General features: G+C 35.5%; 1 non-coding gene across 1 annotated transcript; it reads left to right on the top strand.

The window, feature by feature from the left end:
- Positions 1-17,888: 17,888 nt before the first annotated feature.
- Positions 17,889-17,994, top strand: LOC141503672 (U6 spliceosomal RNA). Its single transcript, XR_012473008.1, has one exon. It is a non-coding gene; the product is annotated as a U6 spliceosomal RNA (small nuclear RNA).
- Positions 17,995-24,139: the final 6,145 nt, after the last annotated feature.

Genomic DNA, 24,139 nt, shown 5'->3' with positions numbered 1-24,139 from the left:
CCAGAAATATCAGATAAAAGAGAAAATCCAGCAAGCAGCTATAAAGAAACAATTTAGATACCAAGGAGGCACAGTAAGGATTACATAGGATTTGGCTGCATTAGCATTAAGGGATAGAAGAGCCTGGAATGTGATTTTCCAAAAAACAAGGGAGCTTAGAATGCAGCCAAGAATTCACTATCCGGCAAATTTGAGCCTTCTCTTCCAGGGGAGGAAAGATGGATATTTAATGAAATGGGAGACTTCCAACTTTTCCAGATGAAAAGACTAGAGCTTCTTCAAACAGGAGACTCAAGAGACATATGAAAATTTCAAAAAATAAAAAATAAAGAAAAAAAACCTGCTACCCAATAAGATGAAACTAGCTATATCCCTACCTGGGAGAAAGTCTCTAATAACTCTCCAGCACTGTAACTCTATTAAGGAGACTATACTTAGCCAGAAGTGATGGACATTCATGACTTTTCTGTGACTCAGATAGAATGATTTAAAAACAATACTGCCTTAAAAAGGGAGACACTAAAGAGACAGAAGGATGAAGGAGATTGAATGAGGTAAATCTCATTACATTAAGAGGTACAAATGACCTATTGTAATAGAAGGGAATAGGGGAGTAGGTGAGAACCACCTAAACCTTATTTTCATCAGATTTTGTTTAAAGTTAACTTACTCACACTCATTCAAGAAACTTATCTTACCTTTATGATATTAAAAGGGGAAAAGTGGAGGGGGAGGAAAAGGGGAACTAACAGAAGGAAAGGAAGGGAAAAGGGGCAAAGATAAAGGGGAAAGAAAGGGGTGGGGAGTTACATATAGAAGAGCAAACACAATGAAAGTGGTGATATTCAGAAATAAAATACTGGGGAATGTGGAGAAAGTGATAAAAGGGAAAAAATACAAACAGAGGGAAGATAGCATGGAGGGCAATAAAGAATTAATAATTATAACTTTGATTGTGAATGGGATGAACCCTCCCTTAAAATGTAAGTGAATAGCTGAGGTGATTAAAAACCAGAATCCTACAATATGCTGCTTTCAAGGAACTTATTTGAAGCAGAGAGAAATACATATAGAGTAAAGGTCAAAAGTTGGAGCAAAACATATTTTGCTTCAGCTAAAGTGAAAAAAGTAGGGTTTGCAATCCTCATCTCAGACAAAGCATCTGCAAAAAATAGATATCATTAAGAGAAAGATAAGAAAATGACATCCTCCTAAAAGGTATCATAAACAATAAAGTAATTTCAATACTAAAGATGCATGCACTCAATGGTATAGCATTGAAATTCTTCAGGGAGAAGTGGAAGGAGTTACAGAAAAACATAGACACCTAAACTCTACTGATGGGAGACCTTAACCTACTGCTCTCAGATTTAGATAAATCTAACTATAAAAAAACAATAAGGAAGGTAAGGAGGTAAATAGATTGTGAGAAATCTAGACATGATAGACCTAAGGAGGTAATTGAATGGGGATAGAAAGGCATATATATATATATATATATATATATATATATATATATATATATATATATATATATATTTTGTTTTTTTTCTGCAGTACATGGCACTTACACAAAAATTGTCCATGTACTAGGGCATAAAAACCTAATAATCAATTGCAGAAAGGCAGAAATAGTGAATACATCTTTCTCAGATCATAAAGCAATAAAAATTATATGCAATACTGGGCCAGGGAGATAAGACCCAGAACTAATTGGAAACTAAATAATCTCATTTTAAAGAATGAGTGGATCAAACAACAAATTATAGAAAGATTTAATTACTTCATCCTAGATAATGACAGTAATGAAACAACATAACAAAATTTATGGTACACAGTCAAGGCAGCTGTCAGAGGATATATTATATATTTAAATGCTTGCATGAATAAATTAGAGAAACAGAAAATCAATGAATGAAACATGCAACTAAAACAATTAGAGAAAGAACAAATCAAAAACCACCAATTAAATACCAAATTAGAAATTCTAAAAATTAAATGAGAAATTAATAAAATTGAAAGCAAGAAAATTATTGAACTAATAAATAAAACCAAGAGTTGGTTTTATGAAAAACAATAAAATTGATAAACCTATGGCTAATTTGATTAAAACAAAAAAAAAACCAAATTGCTAGTATCTTAAATGAAAAAAGTGAAATAACCACCAATGAGGAGGAAATTAAAGTAATAATTTGGATTTATTTTGCCCAACTCTATGCCAATCTAAGTGAAATTGATGAATATTTACAAAAATATAGGTTACCCAGGTTAAATGAAGAGGAAATTAAATACCTAAATAACCATATCTAAGAAAAATAAATTCAACAAGCCATTATTGCACTCCCTAAGAAAAAAATCTCCAGGGCCAGATGAATTCTATCAAACATTTAAGGAACAATTTGGTTCCAATTCTATATAAACTCTTTGGAAAAATAGTTGAAGATGGAACTCTGCCTAATTTTTCTATTACATCAATATAGTGCTGATACCTAAACCAGGAACATTTAAAACAGAGAAAGAAAATTATAGACCTCACTCCCTGATGAATATAGATGCAAAAAATCTTAAATAAAATCTTAGCAAAATGGTTACAAGCTATCACTAGTATAATATATTATGATCAAGTAGGATTTATCTCAGGAATGCAGGGTTGGTTCAATATTAGGAAAAAGTTTAGTATAGTTAATTATATCAATAACAAACCTATACGAAGTCATATGATTATATCAACAGATGCTGAAAAAGTTTTTTCACAAAATACAGCACCCATTCCTACTAACAACACTAAAGAGTATAGAATTAAATGGATTGTTCCTTAGAATAATCAGCAGTATCTATCTGAAACCATCACCAAGCATTATATGCCATGGGGATAGGCTAGAGGCATGCCTAATAAGATCAGGGGTGAAACAAGGATGCCCATTATCACTACTACTATTCAATATTGTATTAGAAATTTTAGTTGCAGCAATAAAAGAAGAAAACAAATTAAAGAAATTAGAATTGGGAAGGAAGAGACAAAACTCTTACTCTTTGCAGATGACATGATGGTATACATAGAGAATCTCCCCCAAAAATCATCTAAAAAACTACAAGAGGAAAGCATACTGACCCTGGAATCAGGAGTACCTGAATTCAAATCCGGCCTCAGACACTTAAAGATTACCTACCTGTGTGGTCCTGGGTAAGTCACTTAACCCCATTTGCCTTGCAAAAACCTAAAATCCAAAACAAAACAACTACTAGAAATAATTAGCAACTTTAACAAGGTCTCAGGATATAAAATGAACTCTCATAAATCCTAAAACTTTTTATATATGACTAGCAAGGTGCAGCAGAAAAAGCTAGAAAGAGAAATCCCATTCAAAGTAACATCAGACATTATAAGATACTAGGGAGTCTACCTGCCAAGGCAGACTTAGAAACTTTCTGTAAACAATTACAAAATACTTCTCACACAAATAAAATCAGATTTAAATAAATGGGCAAATATCCACTTTTCATGGATAGACTGATCTAATATAATAAAAATGACAATTCTACCAAAAAAAAGTACTTCAATGAGTTAGAAAAAATTGAGAGTAAATTCATATGGATAAATAAAAAGTAAAGAATTTCTAAGGATTTAAGTGGGAGGGAGTTCAAAAGAAGGTGGCTTAGCCCTACCAGATCTAAAATTATAAAGCATCACTCATCAAAACTGTCTGGTATTGGCTAATGCACTGTGGATCAGAGGAACAGACTAGGTGCAATAGCAGGAAATGATTATAATAACCTGCTGTTTGATAAACTCAAAGAGTCCAGGTATCGGGATAAAAAACTCTCTTTGATAAAAAACTGTTGGAAAAATTGGAAGTTAGTATGGCAGAAACTTGAATTAGAATAACACCTTACACCCTATACCAAGAGAAGATTAAAATAGATATATGATTTAGACATAAAAAACTATTTTAAGTAAACTAGGAGATCAATTAATAGTTTGCCTGTCAGATCTATGGAAAGGGAAGTGGTTTATGACCAAGGAACAGATGGAGAACATCATTAAAAATACATTAGATAGTTTTGATTACATTAAATTAAAAAAAAACTTTTGCACAAACAAAACCACTGTAACCAAGATCAAAGGAAATGAAATAAATTGGGAAACAATTTTTACAACTAGTATTTCTGACAAAGGACTCATTTCTAAAATATTTATGGTCAAAGGATATGCAAAGACAACTTACACAAGAGGAAAGCAAAGCGATACATAGTCATACAAAAAATTCTCCTAAATCACTATTTATAAGAGAAATGCAAATTAAAGCATCTCTGAGGTACCACCTCACATCTCTCAGACTGGCTAATATGACCAGAAAGGACAAATGATCAATGCTGGAAGGGAAATGGGATATCTGGTCCCCTAACACATTGCTGGTGGAGCTGTGAACTCATCCAACAATTCTGGAGCAAAATTTGGAATTATGCCCAAGGGCAACAAAAATAGGCATACCCTTTGATCCAGCTATACCACTACGATGTCTATACCCTAAAGAGATTATGAAAAATAGCAAAAAAAAATCACTTGTACAAAAATATTCATAGCAGCCCCTGTTTGTAATGGTAAAGAATTGGAATTTGAGTGAATGTCCATCAGTGGAGAAATGGCTTAATAAACTCTGGTATATGCATGTAATGGAACGCTATTGCTATTGGAAACCAGGAGGGATGGGAATTCAGGGAAGCCTGGAGGGATTTGCATGAACTGATGCTGAGTGCAATGAGCAGAACCAGAAAAACATTGTACACCTAGCAGCAACATGCAAGTATGGATTATCTACAATGGAGAATGACATCTATGTTCAGAGAAAGAATTGTGGAGTTTGAACAAAGATCAAAGACTATATTACCTTTAATTTAAAAAAAATTATCTTATGTAATTTTGCTCTCTCTTATACTTTATTTTTCTTTCTTAAGGATATGATTTTTCTCTCATAACATTCAACTTAGATTAATATATATATATACCATGGAAACAATGTAAAGACTAACAGATTGCCTTCTGTGGGGGGTGGAGGGAGGGAAGTGAGATTAGGGTAACAACTGTAAAATTCAAAACAAATCAATAAAAATTAAACTAAATTAAATGTCCTAACTCACTATTGACATGAGAAATGCACGTTCGAGCAATTCTGAAGTGCTACCTTAAACCTACTGCATTGACTTATAGGACTGAAAAAGAAAATTACAAATGTTGGAAGCAATATAGTTAAAATGAGACAATAATGCATTGTTGGAGGAGTTGTGAAAAGATTCAATAATTCTGGAGAGCAATTTGGAACTATGCTCAGAGGGCTATAAAACCATGCCTACCCTTTGACCTAGCAATTCCACAACCAGATCTATATTACAGAAGAGATGAAAATCAGGATAAGTGTAAGTATATTTATAGCAGCTCTTTTCTGGTGGCAAGGAAATGGAAATTAAGAGGATGTCCAACAGTTAGGGAATAGTTAAACAAATCATGGTATGTGATTAAGATGATATACTTTTCTGTTAGAAGCAATAATGAATAGGATACTATCAGTAAAAAACTTACATGAGCAGATGCAATGGGAAATGTACTATGTACAAAGTAACAACAATATTGTAGGAAGATCAGCTGTGAAAGACTTTTCTTTTCTTAGCAAAACTGTGATCCAAGAGGACTCTAAAGGACTTATGATAAAGAATACTAACCATCCCATAGATAGAACTGATGGTGTTTGAATACAGATTGAAGCATACTTTTTTTGTGATTTTTTCTTTATAACTAAAAAAGGACTCCATTTGGGTCTATATCTTTTTAATGTGTATATGAAGTTCTTGGATAAATTTTTCAATCAATTGTATTATGGCTGGCAAAGAATATAGATATTCTTTGTATTTTTTTATATTTGTTTGTAACATCTCAATACCTCAGGGTATAGTCAATTTTCTTAAAATTTCCACGTGTTACAAAAATATATATTATTTCCCTGTTCCATTTAGAAGATGCCATAAATCGTTTTATTCTAATTTGTCAAGAAATGCGTTCAATTCCATATGTTCTCTCTTTGTAGACTCATTCAAAATTGATGTAGGGAAATTGCAGTCTGCTGTCACTGTTGTAATACCCTCTATCTCCTTTGAGCTCAGATAAAGTTTCCTTTAAAAATATTTACACTAAGGAATTCAGAACCTATAAACTTATTACTGATATTAATTCAATGGTTCCTTTCAGCATACTGTAGTTTCCTTATTTCCACTATTTTTAAAATTTTTGAATGTCATGGCTTTGTCTGACAAGATGATGGCAATTCCCTGCTTTTTAGATTCATAAGATTCATAGTAAATATTTTTCTATACTCAATTTTATTTTGTGTGATTTGTTGTTTTTTGGTTTGTTTTTAGTGGTTCTTGTGAGCAATAGATTTATGGTTTTATTTTCTTTTCCTATCAATCAAGTTTTTCATTTTATTTAATTATTTAATTGGATTGCTTAATTCATTCATATAAAGTTATAAAATTCAAGTTTACATTTTCCTCCATTTATCTCCAAAATTATTTTTTTCATTCAAGTTATAATATTTTCCTCTCTTCTGTTGCTGGAGCAACTGGGGTGGCAAGATCTGAAAGAGAGAGAGAGAGAGAGAGAGAGAGAGAGAGAGAGAGAGAGAGAGAGAGAGAACACTGTAGTTAATTTTGAGTGAAGAAATCATAAGTCTGATTTAGCAGATTAAGAAAAGCATGACTTTAAATCACAGATTGCTATAAAAATTCACAGGTTACTACAAAAAGGTTACAATTTAGGTTCTTTGGAGAAAAACTAAGATAGTGAGTTTCAGTATTGCTGTGAGCTAAAAGGAATGAGAGATTAAAGATCAGTCTGAGATTAAAGAAGGTGAATTTCTAAGAAGATAGTGAGGTTAAAAAAAAAAAGAAATAATTAAAAGGGAAAAGGGAAACAGCCATGAGGTTGTGGTTGAGATTAGATCAGCAAGGATCCAGCCACATAAATCTGGGACCATATGAGTCAGGCAGCATGGACTGGGATCAAATGGATTCAGCATGGAGAAGAAGTTGACCAAACCTTTATAGGTCAAAACTGTGCAGGCAGGATTTGGCGGGGGGGGGGATCAAAGAATAACCTAACTGTATGTGACTAGAGTCAGGCATTCCGCTTGGAAGGGTAGAAACCAGACAGGTGAAGGAGGGGTAGCAGGAAGAGACTGAGATTGCTCTCTATTATCATAATAAGTTTACATTTGAGAAGAGGGTTAAATGGAACAATGGAGAGGGAATCAGAGGCCCTCAGAAAATGTTAGAAGAGCACAGATAATACTAAAGAAAAAAAACTGGACATATTTCTTTTAATATTTTTCCTTCAACAACTTTACCTTAATCTTTTTTTTAATGTCCATGTTCATCCTGGCTCCATTTCCCTCATCCCTAATCCCTTTTTTTCTTGGTGCTTTCCCCTTTCCTTTTAGAGTTGTTTTTTTTTTGTTTGTTTGTTTTTTTTTACCTGGGGGTAGCTAGGTGGCAGTGGATAGAGCATTGACCCTTAAGTAAGGAGGACCAGAGTTGAAATGCGGTCTCAGACATTAATTACTTAACTCTGTGACCTTAGGCAAGTCACTGAACCCCATTGCCTTAAACAAATTAAATTTTAAAAAATAATTGCTCTGTTCTGCTTTAACTAAGTTATATATTTTTTGTCTCTCATTTCCTTTCTGTCAAGTATATTTCCATTTCCTCTTCTTTATTTTGTTAGCCCCAATTCATTAGATTTTTTATCTCATTTTTCCACATTTTCAAAAAATTCTTAGTCTTCATTATCTTCTCTTTCTGATTAATCTAGAACTTTGTTTTTTGAGTTATGACCCCCTAATATCTCTGTTTTTTCTCTCTATTCTTTATACAATCAAAGCTTCCAAGATATCCATTCTAGGCTCTGCCTTCTAGGTACTTTCTACTTACTACTTTATAGGATTTTCTCTATTGATTCCCCATTTAAATTGTGTTTCATTCTCAAAGCAATATCAGTTACTGTGGGTGTTAAGGAGTATACTTTTTTGGGGTAGAGAAACTCCCCTCCTGTTCACTGTTGCCTGGCCCCCCCAAGATCTATGTTCTTTATATTGACTTTTTTTTTTTAACATTTCCTTGGAAATTACTTTCCTGGGTCCAGTTTCTTCTACTTCTCCATTTGTCAGATGCCTCCAGAAGTTCTAATTCACCTCATCTTAGTATATACTAGGACTTTTGGGGCATCGAGTTCACCAGGCCTCATCTAGTGTAAGGTCCTCATCAACATTTAACTATAAGGAACATTCATATCAGTGGAAGCCCTCCCATTTCCAAAGTAAAACCTCCTTCTTTTCCTCTCCTTTTCAATCTGTCTCCCTTCTTACTCACCCACTCCCCTATGAATTCTTCTCTTTCTGAATCCATGAAAATCATCTTCCTTTCACTGTTAACCTTTAATTTTATTCCAGTGCTTTACTCATACCCTTCCTTTATCCCTTTCTTTCATATGCCTTCTCATACTGTAATAAAGAACCAGAAAAGAAGCATTTATTTGTAAGCCTTATGTTTCTAAATTCTGTCCATAACTGCCCCTTGTCTGTCTCTTCACTGTTACTTCTCTTATCCAAAGGAGAACTTTGAAGGATGAAGTGGGAAAAGGGTTTCATGTGTACACAGCTGAACATAGGTTAGTTAGTCTTTTCTGAGAGATACATGAGCACCGGTTCTGAAGGGATGGATGATGGCCTCTGTTGTCCTCAGAAGATCTAAAGGGAATCAGATTCATATCCATGAATCTGGATTGGCAACTGTGAACTCCAGTGTGATCTATTGAGATTATACTAAAAACAGAGCAGTATAGCCTTATGAATGTCAAGCTGACATTGTTCTAGTGTTAAAACTAGCCAATCATATTATACTGATGAGTGGTTCACAACTCAAAGATGGAAAATTTGAGAGGAAAAAGCCATATTGGCAATTAGCTCATTAAGAGACAGATTAGGATACATATGATAGTCACATTCTATTTCAGATGTCAAATAATAGTGCTTGCCCAGTTGTGATGTCTTTGTTATCTCTCACTGATAAGCGAGAAAGTAAAGCCAAGGAAAGTCTGGTAGAAAAGGCAGTACTGATGATTAGTCCATTGCGGAAGAGGTTTGAATTATATCAGATTGTTGCATTCTATCTTTAGATATCCCATACTGGTATTTGCCTGTCATTGTCAATAGGCCATGGTGCCTTAATAATATGGGAGGAAATGAAAGCATTTAAGACCAAGAGACTTGGCAGCATCCAAGACTATCTCTAATTTTCCTGTTTCCTAATAAATCAGACCCTGGCTTGGAATGATTCTGATGAAGGCAAATTAGAAGGATACCTTGAATGGTATACCTCTTACTATAAAAGGCATAATTGTGCAACTCGTGCCTGCAGTCATTTGGTTGGTTGGTTTGGTCCTCTTGGATACAGAAGGACTAGTAGAACCTCTCCTGGGTTTTTCTCATTAATCATATCTCCCTGCCTACATTTAAAAAGAAGTCTCTTACTGTCTTTATTTTGTAACTATTTCTTTTGCTGTCTTCATTTAGTCACTTCTGCATTTTTTATGTTTGGAGTGTTCAAGAACCAAAGACTTTCCTCAGCCTTAGTTCTATTTCTAAAATGTTGCAAATGTTTCTTTGTTATTAAACATCCATCTTTTACATGCCTGTATTTTTAGCCTTAAATTTTCAAAACATGTTACTCTGGTCTGCATCTTGAACTCTAGCTGTCTTTGGAATACATCACTCTATTTCAAAACAGTTTTATATTATTCAAATGTTCTTTTCTTTGTATCTGAAAGTATTTCTCCTGATGACTTACAGACCATTTTGTTTCTGAATTGAATTGTCAAATTTAAATATTATGTCTTGGAATTTGCAGCTTGGTTTTTGTTTTTATTTTTGTTTCTCTGGAAGTGATCTAAGATTTTTATAATTGGAATTTCATTTCTATTTTCAGAAGTTCTAGGCAGTTCTTTCTAATATTTCTTTCATTATAATGTTGAGGTTATTTTGTCCTGCAATGTTCTGGGAGATAAATGATCTTGAGTCTGTCTTTAAGTATCCTGTCTTCAAGATTTATATATTTTAATTGCATATTTATTTTAATGCTCTTTTTAAATCTTTTCCTTCATATTGTGTTTCACTTCCCTGTCTATTATTCTCTTATTTCTTGGTAAGGCTTGCCATTGCAGGTTCAAATTTTTCTATTTTTCTGAACATTTTTGATGTACAAGTCATAAATCTTGCTCTTAGAATTATCATTTTTCCTCTAAACTACTTAGGAATTTTGTGATTTTAAGCTTTCTTCAAATTTCACAGCATCTATGCCTCATTAATTATTGGATCATTTCCCTTTGTTTTGTAATATTTATTCATATATGCTTGAATTCATTTGCTAGCTCTGAAGGTCATATTTCATTCTACTACTTTTCCTATTTGATTTGTCTTTTTTTATGTTCAAAATCTTTGAAATTTCTTCTTTATGTAATTTTCGGTGCCTTTTGTCTTTCTCCTCCCACTCTATTTTCTTTTTTTCTTACTTCTGATTACTTCCAAGTATGTGTTTCCATGGAGGTTGAATTTCAAAATGTCTCAGCTTCTTCTCACACTCTATAATTAATTGTTCATCAACCTAGGTCCATGCCTCAGCTGACATTTAGGTAGTAACAACAGCCTCTGGCACACTTTTGCTCCTAAAGGGCTATGACCAAACAAACTGTCTGTCACGGCCTCAAGATATTCCACAACCACTTGAATCCCAGGTTCGAAAGGACTGGAAAGAGAGGAAATACTAGAATGTAGGGGTGTGTGTGTGTGTGTGTGTGTGTGTGTGTCTGTGTGTGTGTCTGTGTGTTTATATGTGTGTATTTATGTGTGTGCTGCATCAGTTAAGCAATAAGCAGTATTTATAAAATAAGTTTACTTTTTTGTATAATTTTTAATATAAGAAAACTAAGTCTTAGTGAGTTGATTCTATTAGGAATAAAGTATGGCACAATTTTAGATATGATATATCTAACTTTTTTACATTCATGTATTTTTCATTCTATAAAATACTTATTAATTCTCCAAAAATAGTTTAAATAGTGAAAAAAATTACTAAATTTTAAACTTATTTCATTCATGTCCAATCAGAATCCAGTAAAACAAGGAGGATCCAGTGGAGGAAAATCAAACATTTAATTTATACTCTATGCTATTTGCTTAAAAACAAAGATTAGACTAAAACAAATTTCAGATTTTATCACAGATTCAATTCCCCTTTCTTAAAGTTATTTATTTTTTCTGAAAGGAGTTCTTAATTCAAATTCAATGCAAATTTCTGATCAATTGTGCAAACAGTATCACATATGTATATAGAGATGTATATCTACATACAAATGTATATATATAATCATATATACATTCTATATATATATATATATATATACATATATAGACACATACATAAATGTAGCTCTTTGATTTTGTCTTAATTGCCACACAGTTTTCAAATTTAGTCATAGTTCTTTTTACTCCTGGATGCACAAATTCAATGGTCTCCTCAGTTCAATGACTATACACATTCCTGCAACATCATCTGGGCGATGCACAATCTTCTTGGGAGCATGTTCCTATTGCTGCAGAGAGTATCCCAGGGACTAAAGTTTTCAACACTTCAGACTCCTTCATGTCATCTTCAGGAGACACAGGGAATGCCATGTGTAGTGTTTATTGTAAACACTCTACAACATCTCTTCTATGTAACATACCAAATTTGTGTTTAAATAATGTCTATTTTTTCCTGGAATTGGCAGAGCTAAGTAGATTGGAATTGTTCCAAATCACTCTTCATCCTTACTACCTTTTCTTCTAGAAAAGTGTCAAAAATGGTGTGTCAACTGGAACACAAAAGCAGAAATGCCTAAGAAGGTCTCCCACAGGCACATGTGTTCAGTTTTAACTGAATATCTTTTAGCACTATCTAGTTTTTGGCTTACTGTTGACTTCCCTATATAAGTGCTCCTCCAGGACATTGGACTGTAATGATATTATTTACCCCACCATTTGGAAGAACCTGAGTGAGTTTGGGCATGTGAGTTTCTACCTCTTGCTTAATACTGTGAAAAGAATCAATAATATACTGTCTTCTTTCATTTTGGAGAGACTAAATTAGACTTGGGCCATGACAACACCTATTGACATCTTCAGTGCTAGTGCAATTTTTTTATTGCTCCCCTGCCTGTCAAGTCTTCATATTCAAAGAATTCCTATTAGTTCACCCTTTTGCCTCGTGGTTGAAAGAAGTCTGAATCCTGAGTTCCCATCTGTGGTCCTGTTCTTGCTATTGTGATCATTTTATGCTTATTGTTTCCTGAGACCTCCTGCCAGGACCGTGGCAATATGACAACTAAATCTTTTTGATGATCAAGGAATTGCTATACTCTTTTATACATTTTGAAGAGTTTAAAGTAGATGGCACAGAGAAAAAACTATAATCCTTATCAAATAATTTCTCCTCAAGTGTTGCCAAATCTAGTAGTTGGTTTTTGTTTTATTTTGTTTTACTCTTAGTGATACATCACTTTTAAATCCATTTCATCCATTTTGGTACTTTTATAGAGAGCTCTTTTGTCTCTGTATTAATCTAATCTCCATGAAAATAGGATTGAAAAATTATGTTCAGAACTCTTTTTCTGTCATGTTATATGTTATTTTTTCTGCTAATTTCATTTTTACTGATGAGTAGGGCCCTAAATATGGGCTCAATGATATCAATAGTTAAATTTATACCAGTCATTTTAGTCTTCGGTATAGGGGTAGACATCAGTCAAAAAGACCACAGAATTGTCCACAAATTGCTTTTTGATAGAATGTTCCACAGCATTTATTCTTTTGTTAAAGGTTTTTTTTTATTTTTTGCAAGGCAGTGGAGTTAAGTGACTTGCCCAAGGTCACACAGCTAGGTAATTATTAAGTGTCTGAGATCCAATTTGAAATCAGGTCCTCTTGACTGCAGGGCTGTTACTCTATCTGCTGGACGACCTAGCCACCCCTCAGCACCAAGACTTTATAAAGTTGAAACAAAACATAATCTTCCTGCAAAATTCCATTTTTCTCTTACAATTTTTAATTAACTTTATATATATATATATATATATATATATATATATATATATATTAGTAATTATAAATGTTCTTTGCCTTTATATCCCCAAGTTCACCTTTCCTTCAAGGGGTATAGGACTCTGTCTGATGGCATTACCATTCTGGTTATAAGATATATGTAGAAGCCTGTTCAGAGGGAGGTTCTTTGCATTGAAATGCTCTTCAATCCTTTTTTCATGGATTTATTTGGTAGATCCCAGGCTCCTGCTGCTTCCTCCACTGCTGGGATCTTCTCTCCTCCAATGTGGGTTGGGAAAACAGAGACATGTGAACAGAAACTGGAAGCTGTATGCCTTTCTATTCCCTGCCTTCCCTCCTTCACACTGTCCTTCACTGACACCTCTTTTGGACTACGGATTGTAATATAACTAAATTCCATGGAACCCCTCAAATCTCACTTTTCACCAGGCCCAGGTCTGGCCTAGCTGAGCTACTGGTGGCAGGAATCTTAGTGTGGCTTCAATTGTAAGCACTTCGGGATGGGCTTTGATATAAGACTTTGTCATGTTCTTGGGTCTGTTAGTACAATTTCAATCCAGACATCATGGGAGGAGGAGGAGGTATGCACAGAGCACAAAGTCAATGAGTGTTAAGTCCTTGGATTGGATTTTTTTTTTAAAATCTTTTGGATTCTGGGTGTTCTAGGATATGGAAACAGCTAAAGTTACTTTATCTTAGGCCCAAAATTTCTGTTTTGGGAAGACCTGAGAGATCATGGGAATAAGAGAAAATATTTAGCATATCATGTTGTTGCTAGAGATACCCAGAAATTATATACTTTTTCCTCTCCTCTCTGATCCTATCACAATGTGGCTATGGGATTATGGATATAAGTAAAAGAATGAAACAGTGCCTATTTGCCAGTAAGTTACATTCTAATGGGGAGATTTGGGGTACATAAAAAATAAGAATACAATAAATATAAAGCTAATACATATTAATACATGTGTTGTTTTGTGAACCCAATTGTTGATTTTTTTTAATAAAGAAACTGGAACAGGTTTCTCCCCCTCCCCCCATTTTCTTTACAGAGGAAGAGATGGGACAAACAGGGTTAAGTGATTTGTCTAGGATCAAACAATTAGCACATGTCTAAGCCCAGAACTCAACTCAGGAAAAATGAGTCTTTCTGACTGTAAATTTTTCATTCTTAACACTATACCACTTAGCTACTCATATACATATATACATGAGCATAAATCTAATAGTTAAGAATAAAATAGTTTGGAAGGGAGGAGAGTTGCAATAGGGCATATCAAGAATGATTTTATGTAAAAGAAGGTGACTGAATTTCACCTAAAGGAAGAAACAATCTCTGTAGGTCAAAGATAATAAGAGGGTATATATACTAGGCATGAGGGAGGCCAGTGAAAAGGACTGACGACAATAGAGAGTATTGTGGGTGAGGATCAAAAAGAATGCTAGCTTGGCTGGATCACCAAGTGATCCAACCAAAGGAGGGGAAAAATATACAATAATACCAAATAGATAGGCTGGAGTCAGATTGTGAAGGGCTTTAAAAGCAAAACTAATGAATTTATATATTAACGTGGAAGCCATAAGAAGCTACTGGTTTGGGTTGGGAAGGAAAGTCACAATGAATAAAGGAAGAAAAAAAGAAGGAAGGTGGGAGAAATGGAAATAAGTATTAACTCCATCTATACTATTGCCAGGCACCATGCTAAGTCTTTCACAAATATTGTTTCATATGATACTCATAGTCAATGCTTTTTGTTCATAGACAGATAAGCACCTAAGGAAGATTACATTGGTGGCTGCGTGTAGGTTGATCTAGAGTGAAAAAAAGTCAACAGAGACCATTTAGGAGAATGTTAAAATAATCTAACTGAGAGCTGTTGAAAACCTGACATGAGGAGGCAGTCTGTGAATCAAGAGAATGCAGTCATTTCAAGAGATGTAATGAAGATGTAAATAGCAACATTTGGCAACTGATTGGATATGAGCAGAGTGAACAATACAGGATAGTACTGGTATTATATATGTAAAACACTGGAATGGTTGTGTTTCCAACAGAAACAGGTAAGTTTAGAATAGAAAGAGTAATTTGAACAGAAAGATAATGCATTTGGTTTTAGAGATGCCAAATTTAAGATGTTTACAGTGGATATTTAGTTTGATATGATCAAGGAGTACATATGACCTGAAATGCAGGAGAGAGAATGGGACTGGATATATAGACCACTTATATTAAATTGCCTAGAGATGATAGTGTAAACCATGAAAGCTGATGAGATTACTATGATAGAGAGTATAATCAGAGAAGAGAAAATTCTAGGCTAGAACCAGAAAACAGAAGGGCTAGAAAGTTGGGGAAATAACTACAGAAAGGAGATATGATATGAATGATGAGCTAGCAAAGAAAAGTGAGGAGTTGTTGGACAGGCAGAAGGAGAATCAGGAGTGAATGATATGTCAAGAAAACTCAGAGAGCTGGTAAATCTTCAAAGTTTAGTGCTAAATGTCTATTGTGCTATTTAGTGTACCTCCCCTATCTCCCCTCCAACACCACTGTCTGTCTGTCTGTCTCTGTCTTTGTCTCCATCTGTCTTAGTCTCTATCTGCCACACTTTATCTGCCTCTGTTTCCAACTCTGTATCTCTTTCTAGATATAGATATAGATATGGAGTATGTGTGTGTATGTGTATATATAAATATAAACACACATGTATATATATTTATATTTAAATAAATATTATTTAAAACAATTTTTAAAATTTTGAGTTTCAAATTCTATCCTTTCTTCTTTTGTCCCTCCTCTGCCCACTGAGAAGGCATGATATAAATGAAATCATGCAACTATTTCTACATGAGTCATGTTGCAAAAAGAAAAAAAAATCAAGGAAAATAAAGAAAATTGAAAAAAAATGCTTCAGTTTGCACTGAGACTCCATCTGTTTTTTCCTCTGGATAAAGTCCTTCAAAATTGTCTTAGGTCCTTCACAATTGTCTTAGGTCACTGCATTGATCATAAATCCTTCATAATTCTTTTAGGTGATTGCATTGATCAGAAAAGCCAAGTCACTTACAGTTGATTATTGGACAAAATTTTTAATACTATGTAAAATGTTCTCCTAATTTTGCTCATCCCATTCTGTATCAGTATATTTAAGTCTTCTTGGGTTTTTCTGAAACTTCCCTGCTAATCATTTCTTTATAGCACAATAGAGTTCCATCCCAAATCCAATGAAATACCACAATTTCTTCAATCACATATATTTTGAATGCATATATGTTTTCCTATGTAATAGAATGTAAACTTCTTTGGGGAAGGGGCTCTTTGTTTCTATCTCTCCTAAACATAGCACAAGGCCTGGCACATACTATGCATTTTTATTTCCTACATGTTTATTTAAATAATGAATATTTATAATGGTAAGATATATGTCTCTTCTCCTACATTGTCATGCCTTGTCTTCTTTTTTGCAAAGGGTATCAACAGGTGACAGCAGTGATCCTCAAGTCGGGTAGAAGGATTCACATGTCTTTTTTCTCTTCTTTGAGGTATGGAACTAGAAAGTCTTCATAGCTTGATGTTTAGGTAAGCACAACTAAGTCAAGTAGATGGTAATATGTTGCATCCTACAGAGAAATAACTATGTAGCACATTTTTAAGTTTCTTATTAAGACCTGGTCCAATTTATATATCATTTTAGAAAATTCTCATATTTGCTTTGGGCTTGAAATGTTTATGGTTTTTCATTCTTGTTCTCATTGAATATAATTTCATTTCTTGATAAAAAATGTTTAATCAATGTGATTAGCGTAAGAGTATTGACTTTGTCCCATGGACATATTGCTTCACATGTTAGTAGTGGCATGGAGGACCACTTCTCCATAGGTAATGACACAATGGAGTAAAGGATGACATATAAGATGGAAGTTAGTCCTGGAAAACTATGGAATACTAGCACTCCTGGGAAATCAGTGCTTTTCATGTTCTCCTTTGCCTTAATGGTTTGTCAATGTTAGAGTTAGTTCTGATATTGGCATGCTTTTCTTGCTTGTGAGACCTACAAACAGGACCAGAATCTACTCCTCTCTTCATGTTTCAGTTGAGCAAGAATGATGCTGTAAAGTAAATCATAAGGGTCAGGCACTCTCTCAAACAAACCCATCCACATTGCCAAGGAATTCTGCAAGTTTAAATTCTCTTCTGTTTGCAGGTTCTTTTAATTCAGAGACCAAGGGAATGCTGTCTTGCAGAAAATAAAGAGGAGTGTTTAGGCTCCTGGAGGCAGGACAGACAAAGGGTTAAGTCTACTTATAAATCAATCTCTGTATCTGCTTGCAAGTTTCCAAGTTTGTCTATCAGTTCCCCAAGTTCCAAGTCTGCTTCTCCTCCCCTCCCTTTACTTTTCCACTTTCCTTTAGGTATTTTCCCTTCACATTCCCCATCATAGCACAGTGATTTATAGTGACATAAAACAAGGCTGAAACAAGCAAAATCTAAGCATTATCTAGGTATCATAAGTATAACAAGGTTCTGTAACTGTGGGTACATCTGGACCAATATTTGGACTATACATCCAATCAAACTGGACAAATGTGACTAAAGGAAATTGACATCTAAGGCACATATTTTTACTAAGTATTCAAATTTTTTTTTTGTCTCCAAAAATGTCAAAACCTAGAGGTCAAAACCCAGTGCTCACTTTGGGAACACATAAATGAAAATTGGAACAATATGAGAAGATTAGCACGGTCCCTGGGCAAGGATGATATGCATATTCATGAAGCATTCCATATTTTTTACAGAAAAAATAAATCAGCAGCTTAGTCAATGAGATCCAAAAAATATTGAAGAAAAATAAGTAAAAAAATCAGTTTAGGTCAAATGGAAAAAGTGATCCCAAAAGTTAATGAGGAGAAGAATAATTTAAAAAGCAGAATTGGCCAGAGGGAAAAGGAGATAAGAAAGCAATCTGCAGAAAACCACTCCTTCAAATATAGAATGAATCTGAAGAAAGTCAATGACTTTGGCAGAAATCAAGAAACAATACAAAAATACCAAAAGAATTAAAACTAGTAGAAAACATTAAATATCTCATAGAAAAAAGTAACTGACCTGGAAAAATAGATCCAGCAGAGTCAATTCTAAATTATTGGGCTACCTGAAAGTCATGATCAGGAAAAGAGCCTTGACTTCATTTTCTTTTTTTAAATTAATTTTTATTAAAGATATTATTTGAGTTTTACAATTTTCCCCCCAATCTTACTCCCCACCCCATGGAAAGCAATCTGTCAGTCTTTACTTTGTTTCCATGTTGTACCTTGGTCCAAATTGGGTGTGATGAGAGAAAAAATCATATCCTTAAAGAAGAGAAGTCTAACAGGTAACTAGATCAGACAAAAATATCTGTTTTTTTCTAAATTAAAGGGAATAGTCCTTGAACTTTGTTCAAACTCCACAACTCCTTATCTGGATACAGATGGCAGTCTCCTTTGCAGACAGCCCAAAATTGTTCCCTATTGTTACACTGATGGAATGAGGGAATCCGTCAAGGTTGAACATCACTACCATGTTACTGTTAGGGTGTACAGTATTTTTCTGATTCTGCTTATTTCACTCAGCATCATTTCATGCAAATCCCTCCAGGTTTCCCTGAAATCCCATCCCTTCTGGTTTCTAAAAGAACAATAGTGTTCCATGACCTACATATACTACAGTTTGCTAATCCATTCCCCAAGTGAAGGACAATTACTTGATTTCCAATTCTTTGCCACCACAAACAGGGCTTCTATAAATATTTTTGTGCAAGTAATGTTTTTGCCCTTTTTCATCATCTCTTCAGGGTATAGACCCAGTAGTGGTAATGCTGGGTCAAATGGTATGCACATTTTTGTTGCCCTTTGGGCATAGTTACCAATAGCTCTCCAGAAGGGTTGGATGAGTTCACAGCTCCACCAACAGTGTAATAGTGTCCCAGATTTCCCACAATTCTTCCAACAATGATCATTATACTTCCTGGTCATACTGGCCAATCTGAGAGGTGTGAGCTGGTACCTCAGAGAAGCTTTAATTTGCATTTCTCTAATAATTAATGATTTAGAGCATTTTTTCATATGGCTATAGATTGCTTTGAACTCATCTGTAAATTGCCTTTGCCGATCCTTTGACCATTTGTCAATTGGGAAATGGCTTTTTGTTTTTAAAAATATGACTCAGTTCCCTGTATATTTTAGAAATGAGTCCTTTATCAGAATCATTAGTTGTAAAGATTGTTTCCCAATTTACTACATTTCTTTTGATCTTGGTTATATTGCTTTTATCTGTGCAAAAGCTTTTTAATTTAATGTAATCAAAATCATCTAATTGGTTTTTGGTGATGTTTTCCAACTCTTCCTTAGGCATAAACTGCTCCCCTTTCCATAGATCTCACAGGCAAACTAGTCCTTGATCTTCTAATTTGCTTATAGTATTGTTTTTCATGTCTAAGTCCTGTAACCATTTCGATCTTATCTTTGTAAAGGGTGTGAGGTGTTGGTCTAATCTAAGTTTCTTCCATACTAACTTCCAATTATCCCAGCAGTTTTTTATCAAAGAGGGAGATTTTATTCCATTGGTTGGACTCTTTGTGTTTATCGAACAGCAGATTACTATAATCATCTCCTGCTTTTGCACCTATTCTATTCCACTGGTCCACCACTCTATTTCTTAGTGAATACCAAACAGTTTTGATGACTGATGCTTTATAATATAATTTTAGATCAGGTAGGGCTAAGCGACCTTCTTTTGCACTTTTTTTCATTAAGCTCCTAGAAATTCTTGACTTTTCATTTCTCCATATGAATTTACTTACAATTTTTTCTAACTCATTAAAGTAATTTTTTGGAATTTTGATTGGTAGGACATTAAACAGATAGTTTAGTTTTGGTAGAATTGTCATTTTTATTATATTAGCTCTACTTATCCATGAGCAGTTGATATTTGCCCAGTTATTTAAATCTGATTTAATTTGTGTGAGAAGTGTTTTATAATTGTTTTCAAAAGATTCTGAGTCTGTCTTGGCAAATAGACTCCCAAGTATTTTATATTGTCTAAGGTTACTTTGAATGGGATTTCTCTTTCTAGCTCTTCCTGCTGTATCTTGCTAGACATATATAGAAAAGTTGAAGATTTATGAGGGTTTATTTTATAACCTGCAAATCTGCTAAAATTGCTAATTGTTTCCAATTGCTCGGGGACCTATCCCGAGCCTTCGCCTGGATACATACCTTTCCCCGGTCTTCGGACGTCACGGACCCGTCGGTCTTCGGACGCAGGGACCCTCCTTTGGGGAAGGAGGGCAATAACTGGACAGAACACCCGGTTGCAGTCTAACAAGCAGGTCTTTATTGCTTACATAGCAGAGAAAAAAGCTCTCCTCTTCCCCAGTCCCCTCCCTTATCTAGTCTTCTGTTCCTCCCCAGAGCTCCTCCCCTGTTCCTCCCTCATGGGCGGAGCCACTCCTGTTACTGGGGCGTTCCCAGCACCCATGTGGGCAGGTTCACACCCCCAGGCGTCTCCTAACCCATAGGTGGCCAAGGTCCAGAGCTGGGTCCAGAGCAATTCCCCCTTTTTGTTTAGACAGGGGTAGTGTCCATTTTTGGTCGTTCTCTGGGATTCTGGAGAAGAGCACGAGGGTCAGCCTTTGATAGCATATTTTTGCAGCAAGCATATGTAGCAAAAGAGGCAGGATAGAAATAATCATAGTCTTCATATCCTATAATAATAAAATTATTTCAGATCTGAATTAAGCACACATACACAGACATATGTACGAACTCACAGAAAACAATCATTTTTAACCAAGCTGTGATTGATGTCCTGGCCGGCATCAATCCCAGAATATAGGAACATTTTCCTATCCCTCCAGGCCAGTAGAGAGATGTGAAAATGTCTCATTGAAGTTTAACTACACATAAGACTGGTCAAGAAAAAATAACTTTTAGAATCAATTAGAATGTCTTGAGGAACCTCTTATATAAATTTATTAAGAATTTTTAAATAACCAATTAATATAAAATTTGAATGCATTCTTAAATAACTCTATAAAATATAATATTAACTATTCTAGCACACAAAAAATGTAGTTATAAGTACAAGCACTGGTGATGTGCATTCTTCTTCCTATTTTTATCTTCTCCGAGGTCTCTGACCTACTTGGTTGGAGCCCAAACTGGTTTCTCCTTTTCTTTGACATCTGGATTTGGATCTGGTTGAATACAAAGATACCCTTGTCCATTTATAATTACCGAGCCTGGGCCATGCCATTGGCCATCTGGGCTTTTCCACAGTACTCGGCTGCCTATTGGGCAGGGAGAGGGATGGCTAGTTGCGTGTGTGTGTGGAGTGTTTGTGAAGTTCCTGCGAAAAAATGCAAAGCTGGGGAGGTACCATCTCTCAATTGAAGAAAATTCATGGTGTATACGGCCTGTGCTAATTGTGTATATATAAGGCAGCCAGGACCACTGACTCCCCCTTTTTGTTTAATGAGGAGGGTTTTAAGGGTGCGGTTAGCACATTCAACTATGGCCTGGCCAGTGGGATTATATGGAATTCCAGTTTTGTGTAAAATGGAAAATTCTTGACAAAAGTTTGCAAATGCCTTGGAAGAATATGCAGGGCCATTATCTGTTTTTATGGCTGTAGGAACTCCACAAGTGGAAAAACAGGTTAAAAGATATGCTATCAGCCCATTCAGGGATAGAGTCAGTAAAATAACAAAGAGCACCTTCAGAAGCACAAATATTTAAAACAGGATATTTTCCAAACATACAAAGACAACGATCAGACATAGCTAGGAATAAATTGGCCAGCATCGTAAATTTACAAGGGATGCTTCTTTTACTTCTCTGGAAATATTGCCATTCTAGGACACCTTGCTTTTGATAGAGACAACCAATATGTGACCTTTGATTTAAAATGGTAGCAAATATAGGTTGCTCAGGATCAAATTGAACTATAGACTCATGACACCTGGACAAAATCTGTGTCATGGCCTCTTTGGCTTGTGGGGTCCAATACCGGGGTGAGGTCAATGTGGAATCTCCTTTCAGGATATCATAAAGAGGATACATCAAATCATCAGGAATAGGAACTGTAGAATGTATCCATTGTATGGAACCAATAAGTTTCTGGAAATCATTAAGGGTACTACATTTCTCTAAATTCACCTTTGGGGTTATTCTAGATGCCCTCCCTTCACTAAGGGTGTGACCAAGGTATTGATAAGGGCTTGTATCTTGTATCTTATGAGGAGCCACTTGAAGCCCATATTTACTCAAGGAAAGGAGCTTTTGTTAATTCTTCTAGCTCCGTGGCTTGCTTAGTAGCCATGAGAATATCATCCATATAATGGATTATGATGGCCTTGGGGTACTTACGGTGCAGCGGGTGAACAATAGCTGCAACATATGCTTGGCACATAGTTGGACTATTGGCCATTCCCTGAGGTAATACAGTAAACTGATACCTGATTGACGGGCTTTGAAAATTTTTTGATGGTACCGAGAATGCAAATTTATCCCTATCCTCAGGGTGAAGGGGAATGCTATAAAAACAATCCTTAATATCTATTATCTTTATAACAAATTCTCTAGGTATAAAGGCAGGAGAAGGAAGACCCGTCTGTAGCGGGCCCATAGGGACCATTCTTTTATTCACTGCCCGTAAGTCAATAAGCATTCTCCAGATGCCAGCTTTCTTTTTTATTACAAATACTGGAGAATTATAAGGGCTGGTGGTAGGCTCAATTCTGTGTTGTAACAATAATTCCTTAACTATATCTTTTAATGCGGTGAGCTTCTCCATAGAAAGGGGCCACTGTTCCACCCACACAGGGTTATCACTCCTCCAAGTAATCTTTGGGCAGCTCACCATAACAGTAGCCCCTAGGAGTTTGTTGCCAAATGTTCAGGGGTGGTAAGATACAATTGTAACTGATGTAACAAATCTCTACCCCACAGGGCAGAGCCTAGTCCCGTAATCTTTAAGGGACGAATAAAACCACTTTGTCCTTCATAACTCCATCTTAAATGACACTCTGCTTTTCTAGCCCCTTGGTGACCTCCCACCCCCAAAATAGGGGTGGTAGATGACATAAGTGGCCTAAACACTTCCTCCTTTCTCAATGTTTGCTGTGCCACAGTCCTGGGTCTTAATTTCTGCTGCGCCACAACCCTGATTCTAACTTCCTCCATATTCTTCCTAGCTCTTGCTCTGTCCTCCAAATAGCTACTTCCTCCTTCTTCTTCCCCAACTCCATATTTATTATGTTTCTTATAAGTTTCTCTAAGTTCTGCCCAAGGATAAATCGGAGGAGGATTATTACAACCCTCCTCCTCAGAAGATTCTCCTAATGATTCTCCCACTTGTGTGCCAATAGTTTCTCGCCCACAAGGACGAGGACCCCCCTGTAACATTGTATTTATGAGAGAATAAAAGGAGAAGTCCTGGTCAGTTAGGATTCCAGGGCATGACTCATCAAAAGAAGCCAACTGTTGCCCAACTGTCTCCCAGTTCTCTTTGGTAATCCCTGAATGTTCTAACCAAGGGGAGAACCCCCACACCATATCTACAAATTCACGGCACTATTTAATATGTGGCTTAAATTGATGCCACTTGCCTAATTTATATAACTGACAAGCTAGAACTGCCTTTTCTTCGGGTCTAATCAGGGGAAAACCCATTCCCTGCCCCATAACTTCGTCCCAGATTAATCTCAAATTAATCTGAGGCTGTCCAGCTCTTCTCCCTGTTAAGGGAGGCCAGGCGGAAATTCCCTTGGCCCCGGTTTGGGGCGCCAGCTGCTTGGGGACCTATCCCGAGCCTTCGCCTGGATACATACCTTTCCCCAGTCTTCGGACATCATGGACCCGTCGGTCTTCGGACGCAGGGACCCTCCTTTGGGGAA

Source organism: Macrotis lagotis, chromosome X, assembly GCF_037893015.1.
Source record: "Macrotis lagotis isolate mMagLag1 chromosome X, bilby.v1.9.chrom.fasta, whole genome shotgun sequence".
NCBI lineage: Eukaryota > Metazoa > Chordata > Mammalia > Peramelemorphia > Peramelidae > Macrotis > Macrotis lagotis.
The sequence above is the reverse complement of the archived record's forward strand: the minus strand, read 5'-3'. Positions and strand labels throughout refer to the sequence as shown.